The sequence below is a fragment of the Lepus europaeus genome, chromosome 16 (assembly GCF_033115175.1).
Source record: "Lepus europaeus isolate LE1 chromosome 16, mLepTim1.pri, whole genome shotgun sequence".
NCBI lineage: Eukaryota > Metazoa > Chordata > Mammalia > Lagomorpha > Leporidae > Lepus > Lepus europaeus.
This window is the reverse complement of record NC_084842.1, coordinates 63322203-63340454: the sequence shown is the minus strand read 5'-3', so window position 1 is coordinate 63340454 and position 18252 is coordinate 63322203. Positions and strand designations below refer to the sequence as shown.

Here is an 18252-nt window from a genome sequence, read left to right as displayed (position 1 = left end):
TTTAAAATCCTATACCTATAATTATTTTCCTTGTAATAAACTGTCTTGACCAAAGATCAAGAATTAGGGGACAAACAAAAACAAGCAAACATTATATATTATGTCTTCCTTTTTACAAGTCATGATTTTCAAGATGCAGAAAGAATAACCAGTTTTCTTATACCCAACTTATTTTTTCTATCAAGTTTCTCTACTCATTAACACACCAGCATCAGTGACAATGACAACTTCAGAGCTACCCTAAGAACACTGGCATCCAGACTGTGTGAAGATTTACACATTCTTAAGAGGGTTTCTTAACACTGAAGCCAGCTAATTTAACTTTGCACAGTGCTGGACATGTTTGTGAATTTTAATGTATACCATCTTTTAAAAAACATCCAAAATGATCCACAATCTTCTTACACTATTGCTGTGTTGTCTATATTAATTCTAGTTTTCATGTGAATGCTCATCTTATCCTTTCTAATCATGCATATCATGCATAAATTTCATATCTCACTATCTCCATTGATCTCTGTTGGCATATATTTCTTTTTCTTATAACAGCATATGTTAATTAAGTGTCTATGGTGTCTTAAGGTATACCAAATAAAACAGGAAGCATAAATGACCAGGGAGGTTATTAATGGTAGCCAATGCATGCGGAGTCCCCAGTAGAAAAGGAACCAAATCAGCTTAATTACTGCTGATGTCTATTTTGAATAACAATTTCAGTCTTCATTTCATATTATTATTGTGGTCAAATAATGTAAGGAATCACCCTTTTAGAAAATGAACACATAAGGAGCAAACATTGTGGTGGAACAGTTAAATTTGCCACCTGCAGCACTGGCATCCCATATAGGTGCCAATTCAAGTCCTGGCTGCTCCACTTTGATACGACTTCTAGTTAATGTGCCTGGGAAAGAAGCAGATAATGGCCCAGTTCCTGAGGCTCCTGCCGCACACATGAGAGACCCATTGGAATCTCCTGGCTCCTGGCTTCAGACTGGCCTAGCCCAGACTCTGGGGTCATTTGGGGCGTGAGCCAGATAATGGAAGATCCACTCTGTCTGCCCCTCTCTCTGTAACTCACCCTTTCAGATAAATATATAAATCTTTACAAAAAAGAATACACAATTGCCAAATGAAATATATGTACATATAGATTTAGGCAAATAACCATGTTGTTACTGAAGGAGACAATGGCCAAACTGTAACATCTGTCTTTTGGGAAAGGAAAGGTAAAACCCAAATCTGCCTCTTGATTGTGGGTCTGGGGTAAGATTTAAGGGAATAGAAAAGATAAATCAGTAGGTGGGCACATCAATAAATCAGTTTCTGAATGGGAATTCCTGTAGCAAGAGCATGCATGGATAGTTCAAGGAGTCCAATCAGTGGACACTGTCATCTGTAGTGCTCTTCATTTCTTAAAGTAGTCTGGCTCCTCTGTTTCCTTTTATCCTCCTGTTTGGGTTTCCTTGAGGAGGCTGGGAGCACAAGGTTGATTGTGGGGTCGCCTGTGGGTCATGATCCTCCTTTTTGCATGTGTGGCTTGGTGGACAGTCTCAGACTAGTTGAAAAGTTTAAGCCAGCTTGATGATGAAACTGTAAAAATCAACTTGAGAAACTGTGATTTATTAACCTGACTTTTATGGCTGGAAAGACTGTTAAAGACTAGGTCAGGGAAAAGAGAAGCAAACACAGCAGGAAACTTTTGAGTTCAAGTTCAAGAGCAGAATCCATGAAAGGGGCAACAAAGTGGTTTCAGTAGCAAGCCTTAGGAATGTGAGAGCACTGAAGATCAAAGTGATCAAAGTGGGATTACAAGACAGGAAAGCCTCAAGAAACCACTGGTCATCTGGCTTACCTTAGACCATATCAATTTTGACCATAATGTCTACAAGAAAACTATTTTTCTCTTTATAGTCCTAGCCAATGTCCCATTGTTTCTCTAAATTTTTTTTCCAGTAAATTTAGTTCCTATAAATTAATTCAGTATTCAGGCATTTTTAAAAAGAAAACTTAAAATTAATAAATTGTGATTTATAAAACAGTGTTTATCAGTATTTTATTTTAAAAACATTGCCTCTGATATTATTTCATGATTCTCATATACTTATTTTATATCAAATGTCAATAGGCATTTGATGCACATCTCAATTCACCTAGATTTAAATCTCATGAAAAATAACCTAAAACTTTAATATAATCACTAATGTTGGTGATTTATTCAAAATGTTTGCTTTCTTCCTTAATTTACATATCCTGCAAAATCTCAATCAAGTATTTTTTCTTTTTTTTTTTTTATTTTTGACAGGCAAAGTGGACAGTGAGAGAGAGAGAGACAGAGAGAAAGGTCTTCCTTTTCCGTTGGTTCACACTCCAATGGCCGCCGCAGCTGGTGCGCTGCGGCCGGCGCACCATGCTGATCCAAACGCAGGAGCCAGGTGCTTCTCCTGGTCTCCCATGGGGTGCAGGGCCCAAGCACTTGGGCCATCCTCCACTGCACTCCTGGGCCACAGCAGAGAACTGGCCTGGAAGAGTGGCAACCGGGACAGAATCCGGCACCCCAACTGGGACTAGAAACCCGTGTGCCAGCGTCGCAAGGCCGAGGATTAGCCTATTGAGCCACGGTGCCGGCCGTCAATCAAGTATTTTTCATTAATGTAATGCACATGAAAGTCAATTTTTTGTTTCTTTATGTAAATATAAAATGAATCTCAACAAGAATTAGCTTTAACTAAATCAACTTACTATGGTTTTGAAGTTCATATTTCACTGCTAGACCTGATCTGTTTGTGAATATTTCCATGAGCTACTTTAATAGGGAGTTCCTGTTATAACTGCCGTCATCACCACAGTCATGTGATTCCCCAGTTGTTCCTAGCTTTCTAACGACCATTCACAGTAGACAACAGCAGGAACTTAACTTTCAAGCCTAGAATGTAAGCCTGGGATCAGGTGAGTCAAGGAGAGGGAACACCTGTCAAATTTGGACTAGGATGAGCACTAATTGTGAAAATAAAAATGTGTCTAAGTAGCATACATATTGAGACATGAAGTAATGGACATTGGTGAACACAAAAGTGATGAGTTTTATATATATATATATATATATATATATATATATATATGATATCACTTCAACTCTAAACGCACCACTGATTATCTAAAAGAGAATGCGAGGCCACAATTACCTCCATGCCAACATGCGAAGGGTAAAAGCCCTTAGACATATTTATAACAACTGTTAAAAAGCTAGAAACATGAAAAACAATGTTTGTCTTGTTTTGTTTTAATCCATCAGAAGGAAGATTAAAGGGAAAAGTGCAATCACAAAATCTGGAGCTACAGGGAATCAAGATAATTACAGAGCAATCTGTGTACCTGGAGGAGAGGTTACTGAAGCCATTCCCTGGTAGGATTAATGAAATAATTATTCTTGATAAATTACTGGAGGATGAGAATGAGTGTGAGAAATTTCTGGGGCTAAAGATTTAGGGGCACTCCCACACTTCTATGATTTTACCTCTAGGAACCCAACCAACTTTTCATAGTGAAGAGCCAACTAAGCAGCCCTCTAGGCTTTACAGATGGAGGAGGAGAATAATAATTGGAAAATGATACTGAGTATTCTCCATAACAAAGTCTTACTCTCCTAGAAAAAACTTACTGCACCTGAATCCTTCTGCTGGACATTTTTCAAATTCCATCTCTATACAGACTTTCTTTTTTCACCTATCAAGTTGAAGGCAGCTGTCTAGAAGCTAGAAAACAATTGTGAAGGACACATCTAAGGGACTCAGGTTCATTAAATACTGGCATTTAATCACAAGATAAAAACACTGAATGGGGGCCAGCACTGTGGCTCAGTAGGCTAATCCACCTGCAGTTCCAGCATCCCATTTGGACACCAGTTCTAGTCCCAGATGCACCTCTTCTGATCCAGCCCTCTGCGATGGCCTGGGAAAGCAGTAGAAGATGGCACATGTCCTTGGGCCCCTGCACCTGAGTGGGAGACCCAGAAGAAGCTCGGATCAGCCCAGCTCCAGCCATAGTGGCCATCCAGAGGGAACCAGCAGATGGAGGACTTTTCTGTTTCACCCGCTCATCATCAGTAAATCTATCTCTCAAATAAATAAATAAAATCTTTAAATAAAAAACAATGAATTATAACAGGAATAGCTTCTGGATGTAGAATTTTTTGGAGGAATAGTATGCAGGAAAGCCCCATATCAGTATAAAGAAGAACTCTAGAGGTAGTTGAAGCTAACACCTAAGGTATAGAAATCATTAAACAGTGGAATACTTATTGTTATTAATATTAATCCTCACAGTACACACCTAGATATCTTTGTGCCTATTATTCAGTATATCAAATATATATGTATATACATTTATACATATATATGGAAAATCACATCTGAAGATATAAAATAATCATTAGAACATTTTTCTTTGTAAAACATAAGATTTGTATTGTCTTAAATAAAGGGGATAACTCTGGCCAGAATTGTGGCACAGCGGGTTATCGCCCTGGCCTGCAGCGCCGGCATCCCATGTGGGCACAGGTTCGAGGCCCGGCTACTACACTTCCAAACCAGCCCCCTGCTATGGCCTGGGGAAGCAGTAGAAGATGGCCCAAGTCTTTGGGCCCCTGCCCCCTCATAGGAGACCGGGAGGAAGCTCCTGGCTCTTTGGCTTTGGATCGGCGCAGCTTTGGCCATTGTGACCATTTGGGGAGTGAACCAGCAGATGGAAGACCTCTCTCTCTCTTAAAAAAATGAGTAAAATAAGGGGATACCTCTTTCTTATTTAAAAAATAGGTGAATTTGTTTTACTATTATTTTCATTCTAATGTGCCCACTTTTCTGAGATTTCTGATCCTTTCTTCAAGCTTTAAGTATATATTTTTTAAAACAAAGAATAAGGAACATTCCTACATCTACTATCATGGCAATCAGAAAGGAATCACCAAAATTAGATCTAATAAACCATTTACTAAAAATATCTGGACAATTTAACTTGGTAGCTTAAGTTAATGCTAATTGATTCTATAGTTTACACTTTGTTCCTAAAAATCTAGATCAACAATTCAACAGGAAGATGTGACTGTAAAAATATAATATAATAATATATGCACCTAATTACTATTTAGAAGAAATGCTATTTAAAAGAAATGTTAATGTATCTAAAAGGAATCATAGACTCCAATACAATAGCAATGGGGGACTTCAACACCTTGCTTTCAGCAATGGACAGATCAACCAGACAGAAAATCAACAGTTAATAAACACTGTAAACCAAAGGGACCTGACTGATATCTAAGGAACTTTTCTTTTTTTTTTTTTTTACAGAATTTTTTTTATATTTATTTATTTATTTTAACTGCAGATTCAGAGAGAGAGAGAGAGAGAGAGAGAGAGAGAGAGAAAGTCTTCTGTCTGCTGATTCACTTCCAGAATGGCTGCAACATCCGAGGTAGGCCTTGCTGAAGCCAGGAGCCTAAAACTCTCCCACACAAGGGCAGAGAGCCCAAGGACTTGGGCTATCTTCCAGTGCTTTCCCAAGCCATAGCAGAGAGCTGGATTGGAAGTAGAGCAGCCAGGACTCAAACTGTCATCCATGTGGGATGCTGGCACTGCAGGCTGCAGCTTTACCCATTATGCTACAGTGCCAGTACCACCGTAGAAACTTTTCATTTAAGGTATACAAATTTTATGCATTTCATAAATACAACTTTAGGAACATAGTGATTCTCCACATCCTAGCCACCCTTTCACCCCCACTCCCAACTTTCTTCCTCCTCCTTCTATTTTAATTCTTACTTTTTACTAAGATCTACTTTCAATTAACAGTATACACATAACATTATACTAAGAGTTCAACAAATAGCATGAAAAAAAAAAAAAACTGTTCCTCAACAGGGCTGATCAAATTCTACAATTACAGAATACATATTTTTCTTACCAGTACATGGAACTTTCTCTAGGATAGACCACATGCAAAGGCATAAAACAAGTCCCGGCCGGCGCCGCGGCTCACTAGGCTAATCCTCCGCCTTGTGGCGCCGGCACACCGGGTTCTAGTCCTGGTCAGGGCACCGATCCTGTCCCCGTTGCCCCTCTTCCAGGCCAGCTCTCTACTGTGGCCAGGGAGTGCAGTGGAGGATGGCCCAAGTGCTTGGGCCCTGCACCCCATGGGAGACCAGGAGAAGCACCTGGCTCCTGCCATCGGATCGGCGCGGTGCGCCTACCACAGCGGCCATTGGAGGGTGAACCAACGGCAAAAAGGAAGACCTTTCTCTCTGTCTCTCTCTCACTGTCCACTCTGCCTGTCAAAAAAAAAAAAAAAAAAAAAAAACAAGTCCCACAAATTAAAAAAAAAAAAGAAATTATACTGTGCATTTTCTCTGATACAATGGAATGAAGCTGGAAATCAACAATTCAAGAATCTCCAGAACATATGCAAATACAAGGAGACTGAACAACATGCCCCTGGATGAACAGTGAGTCATAGAAAAAATCAAAAGAGAAATCAAAAAATTTCTGAAAACAAATGAAGATAACAATACAACATATTAACACTTATGGGATACAGCAAAGCAGTGTTAAGAGGGAAATTTATAGCAATTGATGCATACATCAACAAATAGGAAAAGCACCACATAAATGAGTTATCAATGCATCTCAAGGATATAGAACAACAACAATAAGCCAAACCCAAAATTGTAGGTGGAAAAATAATTAAAAATAGAGAAGAAATAAATAAAGTTGAAATTTAAGTGACAATAGATCTTTGTAAAAAAAATAAGAATGAGAATAGAGGCTGGGGGCGGGGAAGAAGTTTGGGATTGCTGGCAGGAGGGAGGTTAGGGTAGGAAGAATCACTATGTTCCTAAATTCATAAATATATATATATATGATGCACTAATTTTGAATATATTAAATAAATTTTTCTGTAAAAAAACATATTACTATAATTTCTGAATTATACTGTGTAAATTTTAGTCATTTATCTTATTTTTAAAACAACATTCAGAAATCGATATCTTTGGAGATATTTAAGTAAATAAGACAGGTAATATTCATTAGAGATTGCTAAGAATTTTTTCCCTTAACGTATATTGGGTCTTTTCTGCTACTCAGAGACAAGAAAATATTATTTTAAAACATAATGTATTATATATAGGCAAATGAAACACCAACAGCGTTTTACTGTAAAGATTGATCAATGTGTTGATGCCTTTTGAAACATGTTAACAAGTAAATTAAACTAAAAGTTCACCTTAAGGTAAAAAAACGCCAAGTTCAACTTTGTTGGAGTTACTTCCAATGTAATATATTGTGTAAGTACAATTATTTCCACAAGATGACAAAAATTTTGACTGATGTTCATATGGTTTGCGATTGTGGTTGGATTAGAATGTGACCTATGAGTACTACTATGGAATAATAATATCCACTGAGTAATTGACATTTTTCTTAATAAGGAATACTATGTTCTAATCCATCACTATATGTAATTCTATGAAGAAAAAAATAAATGGCAACAAACCCTCAGAAGCAACAACTATCACATATCCCATTTTTCAGAGAATGTCACTTAGTCTCAATGAGTTTAAATGAAGTATCCTTACAAATAAAGTTCAACAAAGTGAAAATTTTCTGCCTATAAATGTGATTCTTGAGAGCTTCCTCAGTTTAAATTGGCCTTTTGCCTAGTCTGCAAGTCTGAAAATAATCCAAAAAATTCTAATGCTTTAACAATGGATTGACTGTTATGCCTTATTCTGCATTTTTCTGAACTCTTTGCTTTTCCATTCATTGAATTAGAAGATAATTTCATAGTCTGCCAAAACTTCTAATATTTATCAACTTGGGATTTTGCATTTCCCAGTGTAATATTTTCTTTTATCACAGAAGATCTTGTACATCAATTGTGTTGAAGAGATTATAGATTCTTCTACAGAATAATGTTATGTCTTCCAAAGAATGGCTATAGAGTGTGAGTTATGAATTCACATATCTTGAGGCTGGCGTTGTGGTGCATCAGGTAAAGCTACACATTGTTATGCAGGCAGACCATATCAGAGTGCCTGTTCGAGTCTGTGAGCTCTACTTGCAATTCAGCTTCCTGCTAATGTATCTGGTAAGGCAATGGAAGATGGCCCAAGAATTTGGACATCTGCCAACCATCTGGGAGACTAAAATGGAGTTTCTGTTCCTGGTTTTTCCTGGTGCAGGAGTGCTGGCTGTTGCACCCATCTGGGGAGTGAACTGGTGGTTGGAAGATCTCCCTCTTTCTGTCATCCTGATTTTCAAAGAGATTTTCAATATTATTAAAAATATATAATTAGTTTAAATTTGTAGAATGTGTCTACATAAGATTCAAATATTTTGTTCAGAACTTTTCTTGTGATAATAAGGATATTCAGCCAAAATTTGTGTGGGTGAGCTTTTCTGAATTCAAGAAATCCTAATTTTCTGATTATGTTACAAAGCATTACTGTCATTGAATTGATGCTTTTGCGGATAGCTGTCAATTCTCATCAGTCAATTAGCAAGTTGTATTTTTGAAAGCAAGGAACAATGATAGTCAAAAAATACATTTTAAATGTCATATTAACTATTAATTATCCAATACATTCTTCACTAGGAAAATACTTGTCATTTTGTCTCTCATATTTTTTCTTTTAAATAGGTGTCATGCTGTTTCCCATAATTCCCTGTGTGTTGTACTTAATGGGAGATACAAGAAATACAAGATGGATTAGAACCATACACACACATACTACATAATGAGACCAGTGATCACAAAACCCTGAGAGCACACATAATTAAAAACATGAGTTGTGTATGTGACAAAGGAAGGGAGATGAAAAGTAATTCTTATAACTCACTTATTTTTTTTCTTTAACACCAAACATTAATTGATCAGGATTCTGTGGTGTAATTTAATTTAAAAAATAAGTTGAGATTTGATCCTTATGGTTGACAGGAGTTGTGGTGCCTTACCGGTTTTTCTTCTTTCAAGATAAAGGTGAAGTAGGAGCTGTAGGTACTAGCTCTCTGTCCTGTCTCTCTGCTGGTTTATGCAGTTTCTGTGCTGCTCTGTCACTTCTATATTGGCTTTCTTAGTTTTGTGAATGTGGCATGATGTTTAAATAGATGTTCAAATTTATGTCTCTGGATAGACAATCAGTGGAGCTTGTTACTCGGCCACCATCTTGATATTTGCCTAGTTTCTTAAGGATAAATTTATGAAAGTCAGAGACGACTCTGAATATTTGAAGATTGATCCAAATAGCTTTGATAGTGATTTATTCACTTACTCAGATCTTTCCTACACTTCTTCATTCACGATTTACCTAAGCATTTTTGGAAAACATCACACTATTTTTTGGAGATGGATAGGTACAACAGAGGGAAAGTTTTGACCTCTGAAGTCAAGTAAGTTCATAGTATGCAAAAATACCACATAGAAAGGCTTAAAATAAAAGGACATTGTCCTTGATTTTTGCTGCTATTGTTATTGTAGTTAAAGCTTAATATTTTGGTTCTGAATTACTGCAGTCATGGTACTTAGTCAAACTCTATAACTTTAATTTCTCATGACATCTTGTATTTGGAGTGCCAGATTAAAAATTATACTCATATTTTAGTATTGGTAGTAATTAATGAGACTTAAAAATCTACTTTATAGTAGCCCTTACTTGGGTGAGTAATATAAGTGTTCTGTCCTGTGAAAGATATATCATTTTTAAATATCGCATGAGGTTTTAATGATAACATCATTAAAAATGGGGTAACTTAATTGATTTCCAAATAGTAGTGAAGGCATTAGGAAGAAATATCCTCAAATTCATCACAAATATTTTATATGCAATTTTTGGAATATTTTGGACAATAGAAGAAGACTGGCATGCTTTGAAGAATTTTATAGTTTTTTGACGATTGGAGATAGGTAATCATAATGGAATACAAAGAGATTTTCTCTGATAGAAAAGTTTGCATACGAAGAAGTACAAATTAATAAATGTCAATGTAAATTTGGGGGAGTTGAATTCAATTTTAATCTACAAAAACAATTGAAGGTTATGAGATGAAAACAATAAGATCCACAAAACTTTAATTAAATTAATTAATTAAATGACAAAAACAATATGATAATGGTTTGATTTATAAAATAAATGTAATCCAATTTCAATAATATTTCCCTTTTTTGTTCTATTTTATAACATTTTTTTTGTGGAGCACAGTGTGTATTGACCAAATCAGGGTAATAATCTTCCTGTTTTCTTAAATATTTGTGTATTTTATTAATATAGAAGAGAGGAACTTGTGCTTTCCAAAATAAAGATAATGAGATGGAAAAATTAAATACTTGGTTTTAATGAGTACACTTTGTTTATACATATTGACATACCCTGCCATATGTATAATTATTAAATGTATATGTATAATTAAATGTTCATAAAATTAAATATTTAAAAACATGGGCTATTTGCTTAATTGAGAAAATTCATCAGTAGAAATATGAAGACAAAGTATGAAAGTCATCTGTTATCCACCTCTGAAATGTAACTTCCATTAATATTTGGTTGTTGCTCCTCCAAATGGTATTATTTCAATTCACCACAATTACAGGTAAACCTTTTTCTTATGTCTTATAAAAAGTAGCCTAAGTTTCAGCTATAGCTTGTGTTCAGTTTGTTTCATTTATTTTTCTTTTCTTTCTTTCTTTCTTTTTTTTTATTTTTTATTTTTTTTTTATTTTTGACAGGCAGAGTGGACAGTGAGAGAGAGATAGAAAGGTCTTCCTTTTGCCGTTGGTTCACCCTCCAATGGCCGCCGCGGTAGCGCGCTGCGGCCGGCGCACCGCGCTGTTCCAATGGCAGGAGCCAGGTGCTTCTCCTGGTCTCCCATGGGGTGCAGAGCCCAAGGACTTGGGCCATTCTCCACTGCACTCCCTGGCCACAGCAGAGAGCTGGCCTGGAAGAGGGGCAACCGGGACAGGATCGGTGCCCCGACCGGGACTAGAACCCGGTGTGCCGGCGCCACAAGGCGGAGGATTAGCCTGTTGAGCCACGGTGCCGGCTTCTTTTTTTTTTTTTTTTTTTTTGACAGGCAGAGTGGACAGTGAGAGAGAGAAAAATCTTCCTTTCTCCAATGGTTCACCCCCCAATGACCGCTGCGGCCGGCGCACCCGAAGCCAGGAGCCAGGTGCTTCTCCTGGTGTCCCATGCGGGTGCATGGCCCAAGCACTTGGGCCATCCTCCACTGCACTCCTGGGCCACAGCAGAGAGCTGGACTGGAAGAGGAGCAACCGGGACAGAATCCGGTGCCCCGACTGGAACTAGAACCAGGTGTGCCGGCACTGCAGGCAGAGGATTAGCCTATTGAGCTGTGGTGCCAGCCTCATTTATTTTTCAATAGCCATTTTTAAAAGAGGCTTAACATTGCAGTATCTCTCTCCCTTATTGTTTTTTGTTATTGGTAGAAATAATATACAACTTTGTGATGTCTGCAGGTGTATGTGTGTCAGAAGTAATGACATTCAATTTTATATGAAAATAGACTCTTCATTTTAATATCAGATATTGACTAATTATTTCAGAGATCAGTTAGTTTTAGCTATTTGGTATTACAAATTCACTACCTAAAACAATTGGTTTCTCAGATTTATGATACTTTTTGAGTAACTTTTGATAGTTTCCAAGAGTTAGGGAAAAGAATGAGCTGCCTTTTCTCTTAAAAAAAAATGTTGCTATCATAGGGTATCTGATAATAAAGCCATGTATTGGTTCATTGCCACTGTGATTAGCAAGCATTTTTACTTACACAGCCATTTCTAAACACTTGGGGATTTGTCTGATCTCAGTCTTGTGGGGATTCAGTAAGTTCCTTGCAAAGAAAATCACTTTTCATGATTTAATGATCCTTCATAAAGTATCCAATGACAAAAATTCTTGTTTTGAACAAAAGAGATGCAGAGTCTAAGACTGAACAAGCCTTTTAAGTTCACTAGATTCTTTGATTTTTTTTTTTATTTAAAAGCAAGATTTATTTAAGTCAGAGACCTCCTAGAGAGGGGTTCCAAGAGAGGAAACCCAGGGGAGCTGATGGTAGTGGAGCTGTTAAGCACATTTTGAGGTTTCTGAATATATTTACTATTGATCATTAACAGTGAAAAATGACTTCTGATATTCATTGTGTTGATTTTCAAGATCTTTAATGTGTTATCTATCTATCTATCTATCTATCTATCTATCTATCTATCTAAAGATGTCCTGATGGCTATTTCTTGAGTAAAGTTTCAATTAACTCTTTTAAAAATGCTGATTCACATCCTTAAGTAGATGATCCTTAACTATATCTTTACATCCATCCTCCATATGTATATTTTCTATTCTTTGGGTTCATATACACCTTCACTCAAAATGACAGTCTTTTCGAGTCACAAATAAAGCTATTCCTATGATTTCCCAAGGATGTGTTGTTACTTTACATTAAGGAGCATTCTATTCCTCAATATTTTTATAGAGTATTCACGTGCTATATCTGAAGTAGGCAGGCATACAGGCTAAAATTGATTAGATTTGTGAACTGGAAGACCATGCCTTCACCGCGCCCTTGTGTGACCTCATGCCCCTACCTGATGCCTTTGCCACTCACCTGTGTGGCCTCATCCCTCTACCTGGCCACTCCTGGGTGCCCACCAGTCAATCATGTTAATTAACCACTCCCCTTTGGAAGTGGGTTAAAAGCTGGGACATGGTGTGGTCCGGCCCGCTCTTCTTCCCTGGCCTCTTGTCAGGAGGGGGCTTGCTGTAGCCCCGCGCCTCCAGGGCACATGGCCTTTGGACCATGTGCTCTAAACTTCCTGGCCCAGATACAGGCCTAGATGCTCATCCACATGGCTGGTTCCAGGTGCTTGGTATGAACCCCTATTTACCTCGCTCTCTTAAATAAATCTTTCACTTTCCTATGCACCTTTCTCACTAAATAAAAGCTTAAAGCATACCATGCTGCCTTGTTTATCTGTGCCGGTATTTAGAATTCTTCTCTAAATATTAGGTAAGAACCCTCCTGGGCTTATTAATACCAGGGATTTAGTAATAAGCCCATGGTGAAATCGTAAGGCACCCCAACTTCCAGTAGCACATGTGGCACCCCGTATAGCATTTCTAGGGAACTTTAAGGGGCCACATTTCAGTGTAAATTTTAGGGGTCTTCTCTGATTTCATATCCACTTGAGAAGAACACTGTACAGTGTGTCCAGCTACCTAATCATTAAAGTATTTTTATCCAGATAATTTTCTAATTGTGGTGGATAAGCATCAGCTAACTATCACTATAGAAATTGTTTCCATGAGGAGAGCCACCTTCACTGATAGCTGCATTCCTGTGATAGCCACATCTAGTAAATATGGAGCTACAAGATTTAGCCTTCTTTTAGTTACAAGAAGCTGTTTTGAAGCTACTGCTTAGATTCAGAGATCCTAAACTGGATGCCTGAAATTGACACTGGTCCTGCAGTGCTGTTCCTTATCTCCAGCTGATACTTTCTGTCTCCTTTTCTCTTCAACAGAAGTTGATTTCCTGGTGATCCTTAAAATCTCTCTGAAGATTCTGCTTTCCAGGGAGCTCCATACATGTTCCACCCTTTGCCATTATCCACCTGTTTCTAAGATCAATACACTTCAATATAAGAATGAAAATACTGGCCAGCACCACGGCTCACTAGGCTAATCCTCCGCCTGCGGCCCTGGCACCCTGGGTGCTAGCCCCGATTGGGGCGCCGGATTCTGTCCCGATTGCTCCTCTTCCAGTCCAGCTCTCTGCTGTGGCCCGGGAAGGCAGTGGAGGATGGCCCAAGTGCTTGGGCCCTGCACCTGCATGGGAGACCAGGAGAAGCACCTGGCTCCTGGCTTTGGATCAGTGCCGTGTGCCACCCGTAGTGGCCATTTGGGGAGTGAACCAACAGAAGGAAGACCTTTTTCTCTGTCTCTCTCTTACTGTCTAACTCTACCTGTCAAATAAAGAAAAAAAAAGAATGAACATCCTACAACATGTTACTATGGTAATATAGTCTCCTTGTATGGCTCTATGTCTATCTCCTTAGATGAACTCAAGCTATAAGCAGTGATATTTTTTTCTACTGGTTTTGAAACTTAGTGTAAAATTTTGTATTGGTCTAGCCAAGCATTCATTTTCTCACTTAATCTTAATATCCATATCATTATATATAGTTTCATTTTTATCTTATTATGTCTATTTTAGGGAGATGTAGAGAGGTTATTTTATTCACATTGTCCAGTTAGTAAATATCTGAGCGAGAATAAACATTATGATCTACCATAAAATTATAGTGGAACTAGAATTTTATAGTTGCAATACACAAACTAATCAAGTATTTAACAATGAACTGTTAATTCCCTAAATGCTTATCACAACTTCCTTGAAAGTTGCAAAAGACAGACACACACACATACAAACACACACACACAAGCACACATTGGATATTAGTAGTTTCTCCTGGGGTGAGTGTTTGGTGTGGACATTCAGGCACTGTTTATAGCACCCATATTCCTTTTCAGAGAGTTTGTGTTTGATTCCTGCCGTGCTTCGGTTTCCTACTGATGTGCACTTTGGAAGGGAGTAAATGATGGCTCAAGTACCTGGGTCCCTGCAACCTATATGAGGGACCTGGACTGAGTTTCTTGTTCATGGCTTTGCCCTGACCCAGTATCAAGTGATGAGGACATTTGGGGAGTGAACCAATGAGTGGAGATTCTCCTTTTCTCTAACCCCTTTCATTCAGTGTGTGTCTCAAATAAAATGAGAATTAATACATAAAATTAAAAAAAAATACTCCTTCAACTTTAATATATATTATCTATATGTCAATACTTTATATAGATCACCTTAAAAAGTCTGGATAATTTAATATTGTAAATAAATAAACAAAATGCCATTAGGTACAGAAATTGTAGCAAACTATTTTGCTCAATTTTTGCTTCTCATAGAAAAATTCTTCTGTTGTATTTTATGTTACTCTGGGAGAGAATTCTAGTTGGTGCATTTAATCTACAGAAGAGAACAAAGTATTTTTAATTGTAGCATATTAATACTATCAGATAAGTACCTGGAAAGCACTAAAGCAGAATATGCCCAGGCAGAATGTAGACTATAGTGAAGTAGCACCTTGACAGTAGGGACTCCATTTTGGAGCACTTAAGACTTCATTCTGGGAAAGCACCCCCCCCCCCCACCATGAGACTCTGGTCTGAAACTATGATCTAAAACAGTAGAACAATAGCAGCCCACTACATCACACTTGGCAGAGCATAGAAACCCCCTAGCATAATTGTTCAAGCTTAAATGTAAAAAGGTTGCACCTGGGTTAATGATAAAACTGTAATTTGTCTATGTCCTACATATAATTAAAACCAATACCTGGATTAATATCAGGATTATAAGATTATAACTGGTATTGTCAAGATTATAATTGATACTAGTTTCGCATAGGTTTTAGGTCAGCTTGACCCCAGTAACCATGTATTCCCCCCTGTTCCTAGCAACCATGAATTCCCCTCCTGATTTTGTGTTTTTTGCCTTTATAAACCCTGTTGCTTTAGGCTTCAGGGTCGAGAGTTCTTTAGGGCATGAGCCCACTCTCCACCGCTGGCAAATAAAGGACCATCAAATTTTATCAATGTGTGGAGCTCCTTTGTTCATACTCGCTCAGGTACAACAATAGAAAGGGAACTTCAAGGCTAATGTGGGGCCAATCACAAGAATGCAACAATGACTGCAATGAGCAACCCACCAGAGCAATCGCCAATTTTCCTCTAAGACCTAGGATTTAGCTTTTTTTTTTTTTCCTGCAGAAAATTTAGATGGAAGCCATTTCTAAGAAATCTTGAAATTAAGGTATTTTAGCAATTGAAATCAGAGTAGAGTGAATAAAACACTCTAAATTAAAAAAAAATAGAATTGAAAGCTTTGAGTTCCTGGAATAAATTATAAAACCAAAGAGAGGTGCTCCAGTTTTGTGTACAATTTATCTTTGAGGTTAAGTATTGATAAAATCAATTCAACATGTACACACACACACACATGATGAAGGCACTTCAAAAAAGTTTTTGTTCGGATAGGAATAGGGTGCCACACTTAAAAGATACTCCTTTGGATGCTCCTATCCCATATCAGAGTTCTTAGTTCCAGTCCAGCCTCTGCTCTTTGTCCAAGATTCCTGCTAATAAGTACCCTGTGAGGCCATTGGTGATGACTTGGGGATTTGGGTACTTGCCCACTTGCATGGGAGACCTCGGATGTATCCCTGGCTCCAAAAAGGCCTAGCCCAGCTCTAACTGCTATTGGTATTTGAGGAGTGAATCAGCAAATTGGAGATCTGTCTGTCTCTTTTTGACTGTTTATCTATGTATGTGGCTTGCTGGCTTTCTAATAAATAAAATAATTTAAATGACAAAAATTGTTGAAAAATGTAATTATAAGACAAAATTATTCCAAAGCAAAAATTTTTGAAATCCATGAATTTTTTCAAAATGGATGTTTTTCATGAACTTTTAAAAGATTCCCACAGCATTGTGGCATAGGTGGTAAAGCTACTGTCTGAGAATCTGGAATCACATATGGGATCATGTTCAAGTCCCAGCTGCTGCACTTAGAATCCACCACCATGCTAAAGTGCCTGGGAATGTAGCAGCTGAAGATGGCCCACGCATTTGAGCCCCTGCCATCCACGTTGGAGAAGAAGCTCCTGATTTAATCTCCTGTGTTGCAACCATTTGAGGGGTGAACCAGTGGGCAGATCTCTTTCTCTCTCTGTCTGTCCCTCTCTCTCTCAGTGATTCTGCATTTAAAATAGATAAATAAACAAATAAATCTTCAAAGATAATAAAAATAAAACAGACAAATATAATCTGGAAAATGATACTAGAAATGGCCATTTTCTTTCTATTTTAAATGAGGAGTATAAATTTTTCCCTTCTCCCACAGTGGGAATAGATTTGAAATGGACATGACCATGCTCATCCCATCCCCTCACACGTTCACATAATAAAATCACCACTCATATGAATGAATGAGTAAAATCCAGGATGCTCACTGGGACGTGTGTTTAACAAGGAAATGGATAGTAAACTAACTGACTCAGTCTACCAGGCAAATAAAAGTCACTCTGCTTTCATATTTAGGCCTGGAGCAAGAGGCTTTATTATGTTGAAATCTTCCACTTATTGCATATTTGCTTATGTAGCAGTGATAGTTTGAGTTTTCTTTGTGCTTTATTTTTTCTCTTTTTTAATTAGAAGAAAGCATTGTATGATTTGTATTAAAATTTACAATGTACTAGATAATGTATTGGAGAGACAATAAAAAGCTGGTTATGTGTCTCTTATTTCAAGTAAGGTATTTATACTGAAGTCTCAGATTTCTGACTCATGGTCAAAGACCTTTAATTGCAGAAGGCATTTTAAATTATACTGAGAATATAAATTCATATTCAGAGCACTTACTATGGCTTTATACTAAATGCTTTACATGGAATATCATATTTAATTCTCATGACTAAGGATAATAATGTCAAAAGCAACATCTAAATGAGGGTTTCAAATGTGTGAGGACTATTCTACGTTATCTATGTAAACTATCACATTTAATTCCCAGAGCAACCCTCTGAGGTAAATACTATTATTATCTCCATTTAACAGAGAGGGCATGGAAAATTAAGTAAATTGACAGATTACACAGCTATTATTGCTAAGATGTTCTGATGCCAGAGGCTTTAGTATAGAACTGTAATATAACAGATAATCTTAGCTTTAAAAATAACAGTGAAAAAATCAGAGAAACATCAGCAAAGAGGGAAATTGGGAACTAAATTTGGATATTGGAGGCCAAACTGTTCTTATGTGAAGGGAAAGGAAAAGATACCCATAATGATATGGCTGGGACTAACAGCTTTGAAATGTAGAGCTCAGAAAGATCAAGATATTTTATCCATAACCTAATCAGTGAGGATTACTGGGGCTGAGGGAACTCTAAAAGAAGAAAAAAGGGAAGAGCTCAGAGAGTAAACAAAAACATTTCCTTAAGCAAAGCATTCTATCTAAAAAGTTAGTGAAAGACAGTTTCTTATGTTAAGACAGAAAGCCAGTAATGGAATCATATCTAGAGAAATTTTATTACATGACCCAGAATGGTTAAATTTACTACTTTAATGGATTCAAAAGGATCT

At 37.4% G+C, this 18252-nt stretch overlaps 1 non-coding gene across 1 annotated transcript; it reads right to left on the bottom strand.

The window, feature by feature from the left end:
* Positions 1-559: 559 nt before the first annotated feature.
* LOC133775507 (small nucleolar RNA SNORA70) lies at positions 560-691 on the bottom strand. Its single transcript, XR_009868251.1, has one exon. It is a non-coding gene; the product is annotated as a small nucleolar RNA SNORA70 (small nucleolar RNA).
* Positions 692-18252: the final 17561 nt, after the last annotated feature.